General features: G+C 46.5%; 1 protein-coding gene across 2 annotated transcripts in view; it reads left to right on the top strand.

Annotated features, from left to right (window-relative positions):
- The window catches only part of ACACA (acetyl-CoA carboxylase alpha), a 575,142-nt gene that overhangs the window by 449,497 nt on the left and 103,422 nt on the right, over positions 1-22,223 (top strand). The window lies entirely within an intron of this gene.

Below are 22,223 nucleotides of genomic sequence, written 5' to 3' on the forward strand. Positions count from 1 at the left end.
TGGTCACTGAGGCTGCACTCACATCAGCACATTCATCAGTGGTTCTCAGCCTGGACAGTTCTATCTTGGCACTGTCCAGGTTGAAAACTATTTACCGTATCCCCAAGACATAGATTACAGTGTGGGACAGAACGATGGATAGGTGAGGGCTATTGCCTGAGAATACTAGCCCCCAGAGGTCTGCTTTAGCAAGGTTGGTTGTCCAAAATGAGAGGGACCCTACACTGTTTTTTTTTTTATTATTTATTTAAATAATTAAATATAGAGTGCGGACCCCTCTATTCTTGATAACTAACCTTGTTGAAGCTGACAGCTGAGTTTTGCCTGGCTGGTTTTCAAAAATACAGGAGAACCCACACCGTTTCTTTTAATTATTTATTTACAGCACAGGAGCCGCCTGATGAATACTCCCATCAGCTTCTCCTGCTCTCACTGTTATTAGTGGCAGCAGGCGTCGGCTGATGGGAGCTGTAGTACCATCAGCTGACACTAGTGACCGGAGGTAAACTTTGGCGCATCTTGGCATCGTCCAGGTTGAAAACTATTTATCCCCAGACATGGATTACGGCGTGGGACAGAACAACGGATAGGTGAGGGATATTGTTGTTTTTTCTTTTTGTTTTCTTATAGGAGACTAGGTATTCATTGGAATTAGGCATCAGTTGAGTATAACTGTGTTTGTTATTTTTAAATAAAAATGTAAAAGTGTGTTTTGTTTTATTTCTAATAAAAGACTTTATTCTGGCTGTGTCTTTATTTACCATGTAACTATAGAATTGTTAACAGATAGGGGTCTTATAGCCACATCTCCATTACTAATCCGTGGGCTTGATGTTATCTGAAAATTCAAAGGTGACATCAACCCCACAAATATGAACCCTACTTGCCACCACTACAGAGCAAGTGGGAAGAGCCTGGCAAAGCGCCAGAATTGGCGCATTTGATAGATTCACCTTTTATGGACAGCTGCGGGCTGCTATTTTTAGGCTGGGGGGGGTCAATATCCATGGCCCCTTACCAGCCTGAGAATACTAGCCCCCCAGCTGTCTGCTTTAGCCAGGTGAGTTGTGAAAAATGGGGGGGGGGGGATCACATGCTGTTTTTAAAATTATTTATTTAAATTATTAAAAATTGCAGTGTGAATACCCCAATATTCTTGATAACCAGCCTTGCTGAATCTGACAGCTGAGGGTTGCAGCCCCCAGCTGTGAGTTTTCCTTGGCTGGTTATTAAAAATACAAGGGAACACATGCAGTTTTTTTTACATTATTTATTTACAGCACAGGAGTCGGCTAATGACTACATCCATTAACCACTCCTGCTCTCACTGTTATTAATGGCAGCAGGTGTCAGTTGTTGGGAGCCGTAGTCCTATCAGCAGACACCAGTGACTGGATGTAAACTTTATACCTCTGATCACAGCTGTGTGCTCACGCTGTTATTTGACAGCATGGGAACCATGGCTCTCTGACCGGCGGGGATGATTTCACCGCTGATCAGAAGTGGTGTTTGACATGTTCATGACAGCGTGGCAAACACTGGATATTCGGGCCCCCCATTCAAGTGAACGGGATTTGGATCCGGATACTGTACTGGTACTCAAACCTGAACTTTTTGTAACTGCTCAGCAAAACCCGCTGGACTCGAACATCTAGGTGTCAACCCATCTCTAAAAAAGACTACAAGGTGCTTCAAGAAGTGACCACAAAACACTAATAAAAAAAAAAATGCTTAGGGTTTCAGAACACCAGAGACAAGCAGCAATTCTTAAAGGGACACTGTCACCTGAATTTGGAGGGAACAATCTTCAGCCATGGAGGCGGGGTTTTAGGGTTTTTGATTCACCCTTTCCTTACCCGCTGGCTGCATGCTGGCTGCAATATTGGATTGAAGTTCATTCTCTGTCCTCTGTAGTACACGCCTGCACAAAGCAATCTTGCCTTGCACAGGCATGTACTACAGAGGACAGAGAATGAACTTCAATCCAATATTGCAGCCAGCATGCAGCCAGCATGCAGCCAGCAGGTAAGAAAAGGGTGAATCAAACACCCCAAAACCCCGCCTCCATGGCTGAAGATTGTTCCCTCCAAATTCAGGTGACAGTGTCCCTTTAAAGCTGAACTGCAGGTAACGATGCAGTGTGAACATACCCTAACATATGAACTACCTGGGTGGTTGTGCTTTTTTACTTTTCATTAAGTTGTGAATTGAATTGACATGTGATAGAAATAGTCTGATACATTGTGCTCTATGCAGTTTTCATTTTTTCCTATAATGTGTCGGCATATGATCAGATGTGTCTGGTTCTTTGTGAAGTAGCACAAACTGTTCAGATAGTTTTTCTATGCAGGAACTAAACTGCTGAAACTTTCTCCATTCAAGTTTTGTTCAACAATTTTTTTCCCCTTTTGAACCACCTGGCACCAAGGTATAACTAATGTGTAAAAACTAGAATTGGTCTCTTTCAAAGCAGTGACATTTTGACAAGAAAAGGATGTAATAGACATAACTGTATTCTTCAGGGAATGCTTCCTGTAAGTGCCTCCAAAACTCATCTTTGTGTGTGTACTGTATGTTTGTAATATATGTGTTCTGGGCTGTAAATTGTCTTTTATTATACTCCAGCCTCCAGTCCGAGGATGTGCCATAAAACAAGATGTAGCATCTCCATGTACAGAGACTGATAAAATTTATATGAAATATAATGGAAAGCAGAAGTTGTTTTGAGCTATTTGTCCCCATTTCATAAATAATAATCCTCTGCTAAAGATATTTATTAGCTCCCATCCTTATTACATTCACCTTTAGCTTTGCATTTGGTGCAGTTGTGAGATGTAATGTTATTAACCAGGAGTCTTTTGTGGTCAGTGGATCATGTAAAGACTACTCTACTACTACCCTACTCAGTTGATAAGTTTGGATAAAAATCTGCATAATAAGCAAAATGATTTTTTTTGTTTCCTATCTAACACTATTTTATTCTACAGCCCTGTCTTTTTCACAGATGGCATTCATACCTATGATAGTCTATGGGAGTATTCACATGTCACGTTTTTTTTTGCAGACCAAGTGTTCTGTACAAAGTCACAGAGATACATTTGATATTTTAGACCAAGGGGTTCTCCAAAAAATTAAGAGACAAAGTTGTTGAGAAGTACAAGTCAGGATTGGGTTTAAAAATAAATAAAAATAATGATAATTCCAAACTCTGATGATCTCCCAGAGCACCATCAAATCCATTTTCATCAAATGGAGAGAACATGGTACACAACAAACTTGCAAAGCGAGGGCCGCAGGGGTGGATTAAGGGTAGCCAGGGCCCCGGGCTGTTCACACACTGTGGGCCCCCCCCGGTCATGTGACGGGGGTCATGTGACGGGGGTCATGTGACGGGGGTCATGTGACGGGGGTCATGTGACGGGGGTCACGTGACGGGGGTCACGTGACGGGGGTCACGTGACGGGGGTCATGATATACCCGAACCAGATTATTCCAGAAAAAGGGCCGGGCCCTACTCTACTGTAACCTAGGAAATATTTGTTAAAATCTGCAATACAATTTAGGTATATCTTGACCAATAATATCACATACAAGGAACAAATACCACCGCACCATTTCCAGACCACATATTACCATACCTCCCAACTTTTGAAGTTGGGAAAGAGGGACAAAGTTTGCGGCGCGCGTTGTGCGCCGCAGCAAATTTTAGGACACACCTCTGACCACACCCATTCACTAGTCACACCCATATCCATGTCTCAACCACACCCATTTAGCACTGCTGATCACACTGTTCATAAAGAATAATTATAAAAAAAAATATGGCCACACAGTGCTCGACACTGTATAATGGCCACACATGATGTTCAATACTGTATAACGACCCCACATGACCACATGATGCTCAATACTGTATAATGGCCACACATGATGTTCAATACTGTATAATGACCCCACATGATGCTCAATACTGTATAATGGCCACACATGATGCTCCATACTGTATAATGGCCACACATGATGCTCCATACTGTATAATGGCCCCACATGATGCTCAATACTGTATAATGACCCCACGTGATGCTCAATACTGTATAATGGCCCCACATGATGCTCAATACTGTATAATGACCCCACATGATGCTCAATACTGTATAATGGCCACACATGATGCTCAATACTGTATAATGACCCCACATGATGCTCAATACTGTATAATGGCCCCACATGATGCTCCATACTGTATAATGACCCCACATGATGCTCAATACTGTATAATGGCCACACATGATGCTCAATACTGTATAATGACCCCACATGATGCTCAATACTGTATAATGACCCCACGTGATGCTCAATACTGTATAATGGTCCCACATGATGCTCAATACTGTATAATGACCCCACATGATGCTCAATACTGTATAATGGCCACACATGATGCTCAATACTGTATAATGACCCCACATGATGCTCAATACTGTATTATGGCCCCACATGATGCTCAATACTGTATAATGACCCCACATGATGCTCAATACTGTATAATGGCCACACATGATGCTCCATACTGTATAATGGCCACACATGATGCTCCATACTGTATAATGGCCCCACGTGATGCTCAATACTGTATAATGACCCCACGTGATGCTCCATACTGTATAATGGCCACACATGATGCTCCATACTGTATAATGGCCCCACATGATGCTCAATACTGTATAATGACCCCACATGATGCTCAATACTGTATAATGGCCCCACATGATGCTCAATACTGTATAATGACCCCACATGATGCTCAATACTGTATAATGGCCACACATGATGCTCCATACTGTATAGTGACTGCACATGATGCTCCATACTGTATAATGACCGCACATGATGCTCAATACTGTATAATGGCCACACATGATGCTCCATACTGTATAATGGCCACACATGATGCTCCATACTGTATAATGACCGCACATGATGCTCTATACTGTATAATGACCACACATGATGCTCCATATTGTATAATGACCGCACATGATGCTCCATAATGGCCACACATGATGCTCCATACTGTATAATGACCGCATATGATGCTCCATACTGTATAATAGCCGCACATGATGCTCCATACTGTATAATGACTGCACATGATGCTCCATACTGTATGACAGCACATGATGCTCCATACTGTATAATGACTGCACATGATGCTCCATACTGTATAATGACAGCACATGATGCTCCATACTGTATATTGGCCGCACATGATAATGGCCACACATAGCTACTCCTACACACGCGGCTGCGCTCCGTAAACTTTGCATACACGGCTCCGCTCCGTACACACGGCTCCACTCCATACATCTCATACACACACGGCTCCGCTCCGTACACATTCAGCTCCGCTCCATACACCTCATACACACACGGCTCCGCTCCATACATCTCGTACACACGGCACTACTCCGTACACCTCATACACACACCGCTCCGCTCCATACACATTGCACACACACAGCTCCGCTGCGTACACCTTATACACATACGGCTCCTCTCCATACATCTCGTACACACATGGTACTACTCCGTACACCTCATACACACATGGCTGTGCTCCGTACACCTCGTACACACGCGGCAGTGCTCCGTACACCTCGTACACACGAGGCAGTGCTCCGTACACCTCGTACACACGCGGCTGTGCTCCGTACACCTCGTACACATGGCTCCGTACACCTCTTACACACGACTCCGCTCCGTACACCTTGTACACATGCGGCTGTGCTCCGTACACCTTGTACACATGGCTCCGTACACCTCTTACACACGACTCCGCTCCGTACACCTCATACACACGCGGCTGCGCTCCGTACACCTCGTACACACACGGCTGTGCTCCGTACACCTCGTACACACGACTCCGCTCCGTACACCTTTCACATGCTGCGCTCCGTACACCTCGTACACACGCGGCTGTGCTCCGTACACCTCGTACACACGCGGCTGTGCTCCGTACACCTCGTACACACGACTCCGCTCCGTACACCTCATACACACGCTGCTCTGCTCCGTACACCTCATACACACGCGGCTGTGCTCCGTACACCTCGTACACACGCGGCAGTGCTCCGTACACATCGTACACACGGCTCCGCTCCGTACACCTCGTACACACGCGGCAGTGCTCCGTACACATCGTACACACGGCTCCGCTCCGTACACCTCGTACACATGCGGCTGTGCTCCGTACACCTCGTACACACGGCTCCGCTCCGTACACCTCGTACACATGCGGCTGGGCTCCGTACACCTCGTACACACGCGGCTGTGCTCCGTACACATCGTACACACGGCTCCGCTCCGTACACCTCGTACACACGCGGCTGTGCTCCGTACACCTTGTACACACGGCTCCGCTCCGTACACCTCGTACACACGCGGCTGTGCTCCGTACACCTTGTACACACGACTCCGCTCCGTACACCTCGTACACACGCGGCTGTGCTCCGTACACCTTGTACACACGACTCCGCTCCGTACACCTCATACACACGCGGCTGTGCTCCGTACACCTTGTACACACGACTCCGCTCCGTACACCTTTCACATGCTGCGCTCCGTACACCTCATACACACGCGGCTGTGCTCCGTACACCTTGTACACACGACTCCGCTCCGTACACCTTTCACATGCTGCGCTCCGTACACCTCGTACACACGCGGCTGTGCTCCGTACACCTCGTACACACGCGGCTGTGCTCCGTACACCTCGTACACACGACTCCGCTCCGTACACCTCATACACACGCTGCTCTGCTCCGTACACCTCATACACACACGGCTGTGCTCCGTACACCTCGTACACACGCGGCAGTGCTCCGTACACATCGTACACACGGCTCCGCTCCGTACACCTCGTACACACGCGGCTGTGCTCCGTACACCTTGTACACACGGCTCCGCTCCGTACACCTCGTACACACGCGGCTGTGCTCCGTACACCTTGTACACACGACTCCGCTCCGTACACCTCATACACACGCTGCTCTGCTCCGTACACCTCATACACACACGGCTGTGCTCCGTACACCTCGTACACACGCGGCAGTGCTCCGTACACATCGTACACACGGCTCCGCTCCGTACACCTCGTACACACGCGGCAGTGCTCCGTACACATCGTACACACGGCTCCGCTCCGTACACCTCGTACACATGCGGCTGTGCTCCGTACACCTCGTACACACGCGGCTGGGCTCCGTACACCTCGTACACACGGCTCCGCTCCGTACACCTCGTACACACGGCTCCGCTCCGTACACCTCGTACACACGCGGCTGGGCTCCGTACACCTCGTACACACGCGGCTGGGCTCCGTACACCTCGTACACACGTGGCTGTGCTCCGTACACATCGTACACACGGCTCCGCTCCGTACACCTTGTACACACGACTCCGCTCCGTACACCTCATACACACGCTGCTCTGCTCCGTACACCTCGTATACACGCGGCTGCGCTCCGTACACCTCATGCACACGGCTCCGTACACATCGTACACACACGACTCCGCTCCATACACCTTTCACACGCTGCTCTGATCCATACACCTCGTACACACACGGCTCTGCTGCATCCACCCTGTAAACACCTCCTGACCTCACACATACGCTGCCTTACCTTCCTGCGGCGCCATGGCAACCAGCAAAGTCCTGTACACGGAGGTCCTCCTCCTGATCATGTGACCCCTGACTCCTCCCATCCTGTGACCTCATCACAGGTCCTGTGCACAGAGCAGCCATTATGTGGTGTGCTGCTGTGCAGGCCTGGTGCAGGGACTCGGAGCTCTCAGCTGACCGGCTGATACACGCACCTCCCAACCAATGCGGGCCCCCTCTCTCTGCGCACCGGGTCCGGGGGCACACAAATGCCGGCGGGCATTCAGACAATTAGTGGAGGGTCAATCTGTGCGGTAGCCCAGGGCCCCCCCAGACCATTGGGCCCTGGGCTACCGCCCATATTGACCCTCTGATAATTCGCCCCTGGAGGGCCATGTACCAAAACTCTCAGGCAAGGAGGGAATTAATCAGAGAGGCAGCACAGAGAGCAAAGTTAATCCTGAAGGAGCTGCAGAGTTCCTAAGCAGAGACTGGAGTATCTGTCCATTCAACCACAATAAGCCATACACTCCATAGAGATGGCCTTTTTGGAAGAGTGGCTAGAAGAAATCCTTCACTTACACACAAACATTTTAAGGCTTGTTTTGAGTTTGCCAAAAGACATGTGGGAGACTTCCCAAATGTATGGAGGAAGGTGCTGTGGTCAGATGAGACCAAAATTGAACCTTTTGGCCATGAAGGTAAATGACATGTCTGGTGACAAACCAACAAAGCTAATCACCCAAGAACACCTTCCCTATAGTGAATAGTGAATCATGGTGGTGGCAGCATCAAGCTTTGGGGATGTTTTTGGGCAGCAGGAACAGGACAGGGAAAATGGTCAAGGGGAAGATGTATGCTGCAAATTACAGGGATATTCTTGCACAACACCTGTTTGTCAGTGATTTGAGGCTGGGGCGGAGGTTCAACTTCGAACAAGACAATGACCCAAAGCATACTGCTAAAGCAACACTCAAGCAGTTTAAGGCTATGTGCGCATGCTGAGTATTTGCTTGCAGAAATTTCTGCAAGGTTTCTACATCTTTTGGCAGAAAAACGCAGCTGAAAATGCGCACATTTTTCATGCGTTTTTGTAAATCCATAGTGTTAAATAAAGATATATTATTAAAAAAGAAAAAAGAATTGTGATGGAATTTCCTTGTTCAACTTATTTAGCCAGATACCCTCATTAATATTAAGTAAAGACACACACACACCAGCCTATTTGGGAGCATTAACATACTTAACCTACATATGCTGTAACAAAACAGCAAATGTCAGATATCAGCATGAAATGCAATATCTTTTTATTTTTCAAAAAAAATTTTTAAAAAATTGCATGGGCTCCTGCATAATTTTCATAACCAGCAGAGGGAAAGCCGATGGCTCAGGGCTGATGTTAATATTCTGGGAAGGAGCCAATAGCCAAAGGTTAACAGGCTATTAATATCAGCTCACAGCTGTTTGCTTAGCCTTTACTGGCTAGTTTACAGGGGAACCCCAGAAAAATATTGACCTGGAGTCCCCTATAAAATCGAACCAGCAAAGGCTAGGCAGACAGCTGTGGGCTGATTAATAGCCTGGGAAGGGGCCATGGATATTGGCACCCCCAGGCTAAAAACATCAGCTCTCAGCCACCCCAGAAATGGCGCATCTGATAGCCCACAGGTTAGTAATGGAGAGGCGTCTGTAAGACACCTATCCATTACTTACCCCGTAGTCATATTGTATAAAACACAGACACCCAGAATAAAGTCCCTTATTTGAAATAATGATAGAATCCTTTATTTAAATTTACCATACTTACTGAACACATAATCCCGACGTCCTCATCTTCTGCAAACAATCAAAAAATAATAAACCTACATATAATACTATCCTGTCCGATGTAGTCCACTGAATACTCAGTGTCCCACGGTGATCTCACGCCGGGAGATGTGACTGCTCTACCCGGCCAACGATACACTGATAGGAGGTAATCGCTCCCGCAGTGTATCACTGAGCTGTCGTGAGAGTTCACCGGAGTTCATCAGCTCCGGTGCTTTCACTGCACTACCACTGTGTGAGAACTTTCCCACACAGCAATGCCGTAAGTGAGAGCACCGGAGCTGATCAGCTGATGAACTCAGGTGAACTCTCACGGCGGCTCAGTGATGCAGTACGGGAGCGATTACCTCCTGTCAGTGTGTCGCAGGAGGCCGGGTAGAGCGGTTACATCTCCCAATGTGACTCTTATACACGTGAGATCGGCGTGGGATACTCTGTACTAAATGGACTACGGTGGACAGGATAGTATATATGTTTGTGTGTGTTTATTTAACTCTTTATGTACTGTTTTATTAATGAGGGTATCTGGCTGACAACTGTTCATTACTAAAGCTCGGGCTTGGAAAGTACCATATTTGTCCCTTTTTGTTTCTCATTAATGTACAGAATGTACCCCCCGTCTTGACTAAAAAAACAGAAATGTAGTAATTTTTGCAAATTTATTAAAAAAGAATAACTGAAATATCACATGGTCATAAGTATTCAGACCCTTTGCTCAGTATTGAGTAGAAGCACACTTTTGAGCTAGTACACCCATGAGTGTACTTGGGAACGATGCAATAAGTTTTTCACACCTAGATTTGGGGATACTCTGCCGTTCTTCCTTGCAGATCCTCTCCAGTTCCGTCAGATTGGATGGTGAACGTTGGTAGACAGCAATTTTCAGGTCTCTCTAGAGATAATCAATGCGGTTTAGGTCAGGGCTCTGGCTGGGCCAGTCAAGAATGGTTACAGAGTTGTTCTGAAGCTACTCTTTCGTTATTTTAGCTGTATGCTTAGGGACAATGTCTTGTTGGAAGGTAAACCTTCAGCCAAGTGTGAGGTTCAGAGCACTCGGGAAGAGGTTTTCATCCAGGATATATCTGTACTTGGCCGCATTCTTGTTTCCTTCAATGACAACCAGTTGTCCTGTCTCTGCAGCTGAAAAACACCCCCATAGCATGATGCTGCCACCACCATTTTCACTGTTGGGATTTTATTGGGCCGGTGATGAGCAGTACCTCTTTTTCTCCACACATACCGCTTAGAATTATCACCAAAAAGGTCTATCTTCATCTCATCAGACCAGAGAATCTTATTTCTCATAGTCTGGGAGTCCTTTATGTGTTTTTTAGCAAACTCTATGCAGGCTTTCATATGTCTTGCACTAAGAAGAGGCTTCCGTCGAGCCACTCTGCCATAAAGACCGACTTGTGGAGGGCTGCAGTAATAGTTGACTTTGTGGAACTTTATCCCATCTCCCTACTGCATCTCTGGTGCTCAGCCACAGTGATCTTGGGATTCTTCTTTACAGCCAGGTCTAGGAAGACTTCTGGTGGTTCCAAACTTCTTCCATTTAAAGGGAACCTGTCACCTAATTTTGCCACTATAAGATGCGGCCAGTGCCTTTCGGGTCTTATCTACAGCATTCTATAATGCTGTAGATAACCCGCCGGTCCGACCTGAAAGAGAAGAAAAACAAGTTTTATTATACTCACCCGGGGGCGGTCCAGGCCGATGGGAGTCGCAGGTACCGGGTCTGATGCCTCCCATTTTACGATGTCGTCATCCTGCTTGCTTCGTGCCACACTCCTGTGCAGGCAAACTGATCTGCCCTGGTGAGGGCAGAGCAAAGTACTGCAGTGCGCAGGCGCTGGGCCTCTCTGACCTTTCCCGGCGCCTGCACACTGCAGTACGTTGCTCGGCCCTCAACAGGGCAGATCAGTATGCCTGCGCAGGAGCGCGGCGCGAAGCAAGCAGGATGACAACATTGCGTGAAGATGTGAGGCGCCGGACCCAGAACCTGCAACGCCCATCGGACCAGACTGCCCCCAGGTGAGTATAATAAAACTTGTTTTTCTTCTCTTTCAGGTCGGTCCGGGGGCTTATCTACAGCATTATAGAATGCTGTAGATAAGCCCTGAAAGGCAGTGCCCTCATCTTATAGCGGCAAAATGAGCTGACAGGTTCCCTTTAAATGGAAGACGTTTGGGTAGAACTTTGGAAACGCAATTGTTATTTTATTAATTTCACTATGCAACATCCTGTGATTTAAAGTGAAACTTTCACCAGGTTTTTTCAACCTAATTTGAAAACATCATTATGATGTTCGTCCTTCATTTTCGAAGATGACCATGACTTCATGGTTAGAAGAGAATTAGTAGTTATGGGTCCGGAGGTGGCTGATGAGTCCAATCCGGGCCCTGAAGGTTCGCCCACATACTTGACATAAGAAAGCAGATGTGGCCAGTACACCAGATTCTACTTGTGCCTTGCGTACAGCGCGCTTTCTTTTTGTGTCAAAGATTTTCCTATCTTCAGCTGCACGTGCTCCTGAGGTGATCCTGCCCCGTCAACCTGGACGATCCAGGGCAAGCTCTTCCCATTCATTGGTGTTGACTTCCAGGTTTTTGAGAGACACCTTAAGGCAGTCTTTATAGCACTTCTTCTGCCCCCCAACTGCTCGCTTTCCTTGGCACAGTTCTCCATACAGCAGTTGTTTCGGTAGTCGGCTGTCAGGCATTCTGACCACTTGTCCAGCCCACCTGGCTTGGACTTTCAGCAGGAGAGTGTAAACGCTGCAGAACCCAGTTTGTTCCAAAATTGCCGTGTCCGGGACATTGTCTTGCCACCTGATGAGGAGGAGTCTGTGGAGGCAACTCATGTGGAAATGATTAAGCTGTTTAGCATCCCTGCTGTAAACTGTCCAGGTCTCGCTAGCATAGAGAAGTGTGGTGAGGACCACCGCGCAGTAGACCTTCAGCTTGATGGTAAGGCTGAGTCCCCTTCGTTCCCTTCTGGCTTTGGTGATTCTGTTATTAACCTCAGCGTCTATGGTTACTTCACGGGAAAGTGTGCTGCCTAAGTAGGTGAAGTTATTGACTGCTTTGAGGTTTTGCTCCTTCACCGTGATACGTGGCTCCTTGTACAGTTTTCCGGTTGATACATGACTTCGGTTTTTCTAATGTTGATCTCGAGACCAAAACTGTCGCAAGCTTGCGAAAAACAGTCCATTTCATGCTGCATCTGCTGTTCCGTGCTAGCGTTAAGTGCACAGTCATCAACAAATAATAATTCATGGATAACAGTCTCATGCACTTTTGTAACCGCCTTCAGGCGTTTTGGGTTGAATAGCTTGCCATCAGTCCTGTACCTAAGCTGGATTCCATCTTCACAGTTGTTAAAGGCATCACTTAACATTGCAGAGAACAGCATACTGAACAGGGTTGGAGCAAGCACACAGCCTTGTTTTACGCCGTTTGTTACTGGGAAAGCCTCAGATACGTCTCCATCGTTCAGAACCTTCACCATCATGCCATCATAGAACAGCCGGATGACTGAGATGAACTTGCTCGGGCAGCCGAATTTTGCCATGATCTTCCACAGGCCGTCTCTACTGACTGTGTCAAAAGCCTTGGTCAAATCAACAAAAGTTACATAAAGGTCACGGTGTTGCTCCTGGCACTTTTCCTGAAGTTGACGTGCTGAGAAGACCATATCTACTGTTCCAAGTTTAGCACGGAAATCACACTGGCTTTCAGGTAATAGTCCTTGCTCAAGGTGATGTAAAAGGCGGTTGAGCAAGAGACGAGCCAATATCTTGCCTGCAGTGGACAGAAGGGAGATGCCTCGATGGTTGTCACAAGATTGGTGATTACGTTTCCTCTTGTATATGTGAATTATGCTGGCATCTTTCATCTGTTGTGGAACCTGTTCCTTTGTCCACATATATTGGAATAGTTTGGTCACCGTTTGCATCAGAACAGGGCCGCCAGCTTTATCTACCTCAGCAGGTATAGCATCATTTCCGTCTGCTTTTCCACAGTTGTTTTACTGCTTTCCTGACTTCATCTCCACTTGCAAGAACATCAAGCTCCTTGTTGATTTCTACCTGGGGCAGGCGAGCAACAGCCTCATCATTGATATTGGCAGGGCGATTAAGAATATTATTAAAGTGCTCAGCCCACCGTTCCAGAATTTGTTTCTTTTTTGTCAGCAGCTTAGTTCCATCTGTGTTAAGCAGAGATGAAGAGCTTGATGACTGGGGTCCATATACAGCTTTGAGCGCATCGTAGAAGCGTTTCTGGTCATGGGTATTTGCATAGCCCTGAATTTCTTCGGCCTTCTTGCCAAACCAGATATCCTGCATCTCGCGTAGCTTGATTTGTACCTTTCTTTTTATGTTGGTAAAGGCACCTTTCTTAGCTAACGACGTGGGGTCATTTTGATACACCTTATACCGCTGATGTTTCTCTTCTAGGAGTGCCTTTATTTCCTCATCATTTTCATCGAACCAGTCTTGATTATTTCTAGCTGCTGACCCGAGATGCTCCAGAGCAGTATTATAAACAGCATCTCTCAGAATTGTCCACTGTTCTTCAACGCCAATCTCCTCTGCCTGTAGTATATTTAACAGTCTGCCATCAAGGTCATTGGCAAATTCCCTTGCAATTCTTTTATTTTGCAGCTTATAGATATTCAGCCTCTTTGTCGTTTTCTGCCCTTGGGGTCTCCTCACAGGCAGGATGCGGAGCCTGCACTTAGACACAATGAGGCGGTGGTCAGTCCAGCAGTCTGCACCGCACATGGCCCTCGTCACTCTAAAGTCCATCTCATCCCTTTTCCTGGCAATGATGCAATCAATGAGATGCCAATGCTTCGAGCGTGGGTGCATATATGATGTCTTCTTGCGTGTGGGTAAGCGGAATAAAGTGTTGGTGATGACAAGGTCATGTGTCGCACACATCTTGAGGAGCAGCAGGCCATTACTGTTACACTTGCCAGTGCCGTGTCTCCCAATGACCCCTTCCCAGTTTTGATGGTCTGTTCCCACTCTGGCATTAAAGTCTCCAAGTATAATGAGCTTGTCTGCCTGTGGGATTGCTGAAATAAGTGTGTTAAGTTCATTGTAGAACTTATCTTTAATGTCATCTGGATTAGTCATCGTGAGAGCTTAGGCACTGATCAGAGTCGCGTGTTTCTTGTTTGTAAGTGGGAGCTGAAATGTCATCAGACGGTCGTTGATGCCAGGTAAGTTTACGAGCAAGATGAGTTTTGATAGCAAATCCCACGCCTGCTTCTCATTTTTCAGTGCTGCCTCGACCACTCCAGAAGAATGTATATCCACCACTATGCTCTGTCAATTGACCCTTGTATGCCAGGCGTGTTTCGCTGAGAGCTGCTATATCAACCTTGTAACAAGCTAGCTCCCGAGCAACCAATGCCGTTCTTCTCTCTGGTCTGTCTGCCTCGGTATTATCCAGCAGAGTTATCACATTCCATGTGCCAAGGTTGAGTACCATCATTTTCTTTTTCTTTATTGTGTGTCGACCGCTGTATGGGAAACCCACCAGCTGCGGTAAGTTGGCCAGGTGAAATGAAGCAGACTATGTTTCAGGCACCTTTTCTAGCCCCGTCCTCGATTGAGGTGAGCAGAGTGATCCTGAACAGGACTGCTCAGACAGGAGGCTGCTGAACTCCATTGCTGCTTTGGTCCATTTGGAGAGCGACCATATGGCCTGGGCTGCCTGAGTACAGGTTTGTCCAGTGACGCCACACCTGCTGCTTTACCACTCTCCCATTGCCACAGGACTTTTGATACGCAGTGGTTGAAGTCATGACTTGCGCTTGACTTGGATTAAAGTGAGGAAGAGTTGCGCAGTCGTCAACCTCACTCTCTCGCCCATACCTATCGAGCCCCAGTGGCAAGAACTAGGTGAGACAACTGGAGATAGGTCAGGGTGCAGTGGATGGCCAGCAGTGTCCTATATGTGCCTCGCAGTGCCCTCCCAGCGCTCCACAACGCTGTGCTGGAAATCGCTTGTCTGTCCGTTGAATCTTGGTTTCTTCCGCACAGTCTGCCATATCCAGTCTTCACATGCAAGGGTAGGCAAACCCTTGAAAATCACTGTAGGTCTCAAAGAAACCCAACAGCTACCCTCATCTGGTTTGGCCCGCCTGCCGAGGTGGTGTTCCGGGGTGTACCTGCTGCCGCATGCTAGCAGCTACTTGGAGGTACACGTGAGAGTTGAGCATCAGATGAGGACCAAAGATGGAAGAGCTGTCCAAAAAGGACACGGCAAGCACTCCACCAGACATGCTACCTCTATCTAGATACCCCATATACCCCATCATAATGTAGAGACAAAAACCCTTATTCCAGCTATGTCACTCACTGTGCTACTGTTGCAGTTTGGATTAAATCCATTTTGTCACCAGATTATTATCACTAGTAACCCTGCTGCAATTTAATCCTCCATATTGATTAACGTCGTATAACCATGCTGCCACCACTGATTGGCAGCTACAGTATCTGCCTATACATAGCATACATAAATAACTGGCTGCTAATAACTGGTGTGTGTGTGGGGTTATACAGAGCTCAGCATTCAGAAAACTGCTAGATCTGCAATAGATAAAATGGGATTTTAGCAAAACTGCAGCAAGTGGCCCAGTTATACATCACTGGAAGCATGGTTTCAATCCCTTTGAGGATTTGCTCCAGAGCTGTAATTGGTTTGGAACATGTCAGTTGTAATGTACCAGTATTTGCATTTCACAGTGACCTTTAATGTTTGCCTTCGGCTATATTGCCACTACATCTATTCCCTTAACCTACAGTGTTGAGCTTTTCCTGACATATACTGTAACGTTCCCTTAGATCCCCATTCATCAGGTATGCGTCTAAGCTTTCTTAGGCTAGGCACAAGCTGCACCTGTTTTCACTGTTGGGAGCATATACTCAAATAGCACTTGGCCTTATAAAGAGGGTAACTATTAGTGATGAGCGAATATACTCGTCACTCGAGATTTCCCGAGCACGTTTGGGTGTCCGTCGAGTATTTTTTAGTGCTCTTAGTTTTAGTTTTTAGTGCCGCAGCTGAATGATTTACATCTGTTAGCCAGCATAAGTACATGTGGGGATTCCCTAGCAACCAGGCAACCCCCACATGATTTACATCTGTTAGCCAGCATATGTGTGGGGATTCCCTAGCAACCAGGCAACCCCCACATGTACCTATGCTGGCTAACAGATGTAAATCATTCAACTGCGGCGCTAAAAATTAAAACGCCGAGGACTAAAAAATACTCGGAAGACACCCGAGCGTGCTCGGGAAATCTCGAGTGACTAGTATATTCGCTCATCATTAGTAACTATATAAGACATATAGCATGTGGTATACTTTTATTTACAGTGGGCTCCTGTAATGGATGTATAGGAATCAATCCTGACGGTGGCCACTGTTGGGCACTCAACTCTAGGGTGTATGTGCCTGACAGAGGACACAGACACCATATGTAACCAGCTTTCCTTGATTATATATACCGTATATACTCGCGTATAAGCCGAGATTTTCAGCCCACTTTTTTGGGCTGAAAGTCCCCCTCTCGGCTTATACTCGAGCCATACGCAGGGGAGGGGGAGCGGGGGCTGTGAAATTATACTACCCTACTCCTGGCGCGGTCCCTGCAGGTCCGTGGCTTCCCCGGCGCCGGCAGCAGCAGATTCTTCCTGTACTGAGCGGTCACATGGTACCGCTCATTACAGTAATGAATATATGGCTCCACTTCCCATAGAGGTGGAGCCGCATATTCATTACTGTAATGAGCAGTAACGGTGACCGCTCAGTACAGGATGAAGCTGCGGCGTCGGGGAAGCAGGGACTGCACAACGCCAGGACAAGGTGAGTATACGGGGAGGGGAGCGCTGCGCGATAGTCACCTTTCCTCGTTCCGGGCGTCGCTCTGTCTTCAGCAGTGACGCTCAGGTCAGAGGGCGCGGTGATTTAGTTAGTGTGCGCCCTCTGCTGAACGTCAGTGCTGAAGACAGAGCGACGCCAGGAACAAGGAGCAGGTAACTATTGAAAGTGCCGGGGGCCTGAGCGACCTAGAGGTGAGTATGTGATTTATTTTTTTTTATCGCAGCAACAGCAAATGGGGCAGGTGTCTGTATGGAGCATCTATGGGGCCATAAGGTTTGTGCAGCACTATATAGGGCCATAACATTTGTGCAGCACTATATGGGGCCATAACATTTGTGCAGCACTATATGGGGCCGTAACATTTGTGCAGCACTATATGGGGCCGTAACATTTGTGCAGCACTATATGGGGCCGTAACATTTGTGCAGCACTATATGGGGCCATATAGTTTGTACAGCACTATATGGGGCCATAACATTTGTGCAGCACTATATGAGGCAAATGTCTGTATGGGGCCATAATCAGCATTTGTGCAGCATTATATTGGGCAAATGTGTCTATGGAGCATCTTATGGGGCCATTATCAACCTTTATGCAGGATTATATAGGGCATATTTTAAGATGGAGCATCTTATGGGGCCCATCATAAACTGTATGGAGCATTATATGGGGCTCCTGGTTCAATATGGATATTCAAAAACACTTAACCTACTGATGTCTCAATTAATTTTACTTTTATTGGTATCTATTTTTACTTTTGACATTTACCGGTAGCTGCTGCATTTCCCACCCTAGGTTATACTCGAGTCATTAAGTTTTCCCAGTTTTTTGTGGCAAAATTAGGGGGGTCGGCTTATACTCTGGTTGGCTTATACTCGAGTATATGCGGTACATTTAGTTAAAAACTTTTGTAAATGTTAGCCTTAAGGCTGTGGAAAATTTTGACACAGGATTTTTTTTTCTTCACATGGTGGTGTTCACCTTGCTTGTGTATCCCATCTGTCTGTAGTGGTATTGGGAATTGACTAGTGCTCATCCTGTCCAAGCTTATGCAGGGCTTACTGCTAGGGTCCGGCAGGGTTTAGGTATCCTGTTCGGTGATAGATGCAGAACCTATATAGGGATGTTAGGGCAGACAGTGTGATGTTAGATCTGTCTAGGGGGTCTCAATTCCCCCTTCCCTAGTGTTGGGTTCCCTTCCCCTTATCCTATCGTGTTGCACTTAGTATTTCCTACACTGCGCGTGACAGCTATTTGCAAAAAGGAAATAATGGTGTGCACTCAGGACAGAGGTAAGTAGGTGCTGGTAAAACAGACCGTGTGGTCCAAAACAGTCCAATATCAAAAATTACCGCACACTTGAAGCTGGTATGATGCAAATATATAACAAGTTTATTGTGTTCACAAAACAGGTTGCCACAAAAAGGAAACAAAAAGTGCAGATAGAAACCCAACGTTTCGACCCTCCCGGGCCTTATTCATGGGGTTACTTGATACACGCTAGGATACATATGTAGGTGGCAGGCATAGGGTAGGAGGGCGCAGCAGCAGGGCGCAGGAGCGCCGCTCATCCTGCACCCTCCATTCACGTCACTACAAGCCTCAGGAGTGCTGCCTGCACGGGTCATCCAGCTATACACAGGCCCACTACGGATGTCACAGCCTCTGTGTGCCACTATCGCTTTGCATTACAAAACAGCATATTCCCAGCCTGTTCCAGGTTAAGCGACAGCTTATATACCAAGGGACTTGCCCTCCTACCCTATGCCTGCCACCTACATACAGTGGGGCAAAAAAGTATTTAGTCAGTCAGCAATAGTGCAAGTTCCACCACTTAAAAAGATGAGAGGCGTCTGTAATTTACATCATAGGTAGACCTCAACTATGGGAGACAAACTGAGAAAAAAAAATCCAGAAAATCACATTGTCTGTTTTTTTATCATTTTTTTTTGCATATTATGGTGGAAAATAAGTATTTGGTCAGAAACAAACAATCAAGATTTCTGGCTCTCACAGAGCTGTAACATCTTCTTTTAGAGTCTCCTCTTTCCTCCACTCATTACCTGTAGTAATGGCACCTGTTTAAACTTGTTATCAGTATAAAAAGACACCCGTGCACACCCTTAAACAGTCTGACTCCAAACTCCACTATGGTGAAGACCAAAGAGCTGTCAAAGGACACCAGAAACAAAATTGTAGCCCTGCACCAGGCTGGGAAGACTGAATCTGCAGTAGCCAACCAGCTTGGAGTGAAGAAATCAACAGTGGGAGCAATAATTAGAAAATGGAAGACATACAAGACCACTGATAATCTCCCTCGATCTGGGGCTCCACGCAAAATCCCACCCCGTGGGGTCAGAATGATCACAAGAACGGTGAGCAAAAATCCCAGAACCACGCGGGGAGACCTAGTGAATGAACTGCAGAGAGCTGGGACCAATGTAACAAGGCCTACCATAAGTAACACACTACGCCACCATGGACTCAGATCCTGCTGTGCCAGACGTGTCCCACTGCTTAAGCCAGTACATGTCCGGGCCCGTCTGAAGTTTGCTAGAGAGCATTTGGATGATCCAGAGGAGTTTTGGGAGAATGTCCTATGGTCTGATGAAACCAAACTGGAACTGTTTGGTAGAAACACAACTTGTCGTGTTTGGAGGAAAAAGAATACTGAGTTACATCCATCAAACACCATACCTACTGTAAAGCATGGTGGTGGAAACATCATGCTTTGGGGCTGTTTCTCTGCAAAGGGGCCAGGATGACTGATCCGGGTGCATGAAAGAATGAATGGGGCCATGTATCGTGAAATTTTGAGTGCAAACCTCCTTCCATCAGCAAGGGCATTGAAGATGAAACGTGGCTGGGTCTTTCAACATGACAATGATCCAAAGCACACCGCCAGGGCAACGAAGGAGTGGCTTCGTAAGAAGCATTTCAAGGTCCTGGAGTGGCCTAGCCAGTCTCCAGATCTCAACTCTATAGAAAACCTTTGGAGGGAGTTGAAAGTCCGTGTTGCCAAGCGAAAAGCCAAAAACATCACTGCTCTAGAGGAGATCTGCATGGAGGAATGGGCCAACATACCAACAACAGTGTGTGGCAACCTTGGGAAGACTTACAGAAAACGTTTGACCTCTGTCATTGCCAACAAAGGATATATTACAAACTATTGAGATGAAATTTTGTTTCTGACCAAATACTTATTTTCCACCATAATATGCAAATAAAATGTTAAAAAAACAGACAATGTGATTTTCTGGATTTTTTTTTCTCAGTTTGTCTCCCATAGTTGAGGTCTACCTATGTTGTAAATTACAGACGCCTCTCATCTTTTTAAGTGGTGGAACTTGCACTATTGCTGACTGACTAAATACTTTTTTGCCCCACTGTATATGTGTGTGTACGAGGAGCGATCCAAAAGTAATGATAATTGGTTATTTCTATTGCACACAGAAATTAAAATACAATGTTTTCTTCTCTCTTAGGTACCCACTAGTCCAGGAAAAAAAAATTACTTAAATAGACCACGATTCCCGGGAGCTACATTCATTTGAATATGAACTGCCGAGGAGTGAACATCAAAATGGAAAAAAACAAGCTCAGAGCTGTCATCAAATACTTCTGCTTGAAAAAAATGACTACCAAAGACATACACAGCGACTTGGTGGAAACATTGGGGGACTCTTCTCCTCCATATTCCACAGTTGCACGCTGGGCCAAGGAATTTAAGCTGGGAAGAACATCGACGGAAAATGAACATCGTGAAGGACGCCCATCCACGTCCCTCAATGAAGAAAACGTGAAAAAAGTTGAAAAAGTTGTATTGGCAGATCGAAGAGTGACTATCAGGCATGTAGCTGAGGTCACAGGGATCTCATATGGCAGTATTCAAAGAATCCTTGCAAAAGAATTGCATATGAGAAAGGTTTCCGCGCGTTGGGTGCCAAAAATGTTAACCGACGAACAAAAGAAGAAACGAGTTGACATTTCAATAGCCAATCTCGAAAAGTTCCAAGCAGACAAGGAAAATTTTTTGTCACGTTTTTTTGACCATGGACGAGACCTGGATCCACCATTTTGATCCCGAAACTAAACAACAATTGATGACATGGAAACGAGCCGACGAACCGACGCCGAAGAAATTCAAAGTGTCAAGCTCAGCAGGGAAGGTTATGGCGTCCGTTTTTTGGGACGCTGAAGGAATTATTATGGTGGACTATTTGGAGAAGGGAGCCACTATTACGGGCTCCTACTACGCAGAACAAATAAGAAGATAGCGGGAGGCTATCAAGGAGAAAAGGCGCGGCAAACTGCGGGCTGGAGTGTTGTTTCACCAAGATAACGCGCCGGCTCACAAAGCTGCTGTTGCCATGGCTACCATTCAAGAAGCGGGCTTTGAACTGGTGGAACACCCCCCCTATTCACCAGATCTAGCCCCCAGTGACTTCTTTCTCTTTCCTCGGCTCAAGGAACACCTCCGGGGCAAGAAATTTGACGACAATAGCGACGTGATAACCGCTGTTGGGGATTTTTTTGAGGGTCAAGATCAATAATTTTTTTCGAAGGGAATTCTAAGTTTAGAAAAGAGATGGACTAAATGTATAGACTTGTTAGGAGACTATGTAGAAAAATAAATTTATTTTTTGACTATATTCATTGTGTTTAGTATTGATTATCATTACTTTTGGATCGCCCCTCGTATATGTAAATATGTATATACTAGATGGAGGCCCGATGCTATCACATCAGGAGGGTGGTAATGTTACGATGGGGGCAGGCTTTGCAGCGTTGAGAATCTCACCCCCCCCCCATGTGCTCACTCACCTATTCACTCT

The sequence above is a fragment of the Ranitomeya imitator genome, chromosome 3 (genome assembly GCF_032444005.1).
Source record: "Ranitomeya imitator isolate aRanImi1 chromosome 3, aRanImi1.pri, whole genome shotgun sequence".
Classification (NCBI taxonomy): Eukaryota; Metazoa; Chordata; class Amphibia; order Anura; family Dendrobatidae; genus Ranitomeya; species Ranitomeya imitator.